Here is an 853-nt window from a genome sequence, read left to right on the forward strand (position 1 = left end):
GAATAAGAATGCTGCTTGCTACTGCCCTCTGCTGGAATATTTCAGCATTGTGTCTCTACACTTCTTTCTTAGTGGAGGGAGAGGATTAGCACATGGCTTGCTGCTGTCCTCTGCTGGAAAATATCAGAGCTGCTTCTATGGGCTCTTTTTTACAAGAAGTAGAGAATTAGAGGACCGCTTGCTGCTGCTGCCTGTTGGAAAATGTCAGAATTGCTTCTGTGGCCTCTTTTCTTTTTTAATCAACAGAGAGGATTAGAACTTTGCTCTGTTGCTTCAGACCGGCAGGGTCTGCTGGAAAATATCAGAATTGTTTCGCTGGGCTCCTTTTTAGCAGTGGGAACGAATGAGAGAGTTGCTTGCCGCTGCCCTCTGCTGGGAAGGATCAGAATTGCCTCTCAGATAAAATTGCACTGAATACAATTCACAGGTGGGTGAAAGTAAAGTAATCCCAATGAGGATTCTGGGTGTCTGGAAAACTGACGCACTGCATTGTGCACAGTTAATAGCCTTTGGCTGATCTTGTGAATTTCCCATCCTGTTAAGTTTAGTGCCTTTTCCTTTGTTGCTAGAACCTCAAACTGATTTCCAGGTAGGACTTGGACTGCTACAAGCAGGGCTTTTTTTGTAGAAAAAGCCCAGCAGGAACTCATTAACATAATAAGCCACACCCAGTAGCAGAAACTCATTAGCATATTAGGCCACACCGCCATGCCTTCCCTTGGCTTGCACGGGTGCCCCGCGGCTGCAGGAAGCCCAGGCAAGCCGCCCTTGGACAGGCTGGGGAAGGCACAGGGAGGCATTTAAATGCCTCCCCGATCCTTCCAGGGGCCCCCTTGGCCCACCCGCCTCAGAG

The sequence above is a fragment of the Gekko japonicus genome, unplaced genomic scaffold (genome assembly GCF_001447785.1).
Source record: "Gekko japonicus isolate JY-2015 unplaced genomic scaffold, Gekko_japonicus_V1.1 scaffold2296, whole genome shotgun sequence".
NCBI classification, from domain to species: Eukaryota; Metazoa; Chordata; class Lepidosauria; order Squamata; family Gekkonidae; genus Gekko; species Gekko japonicus.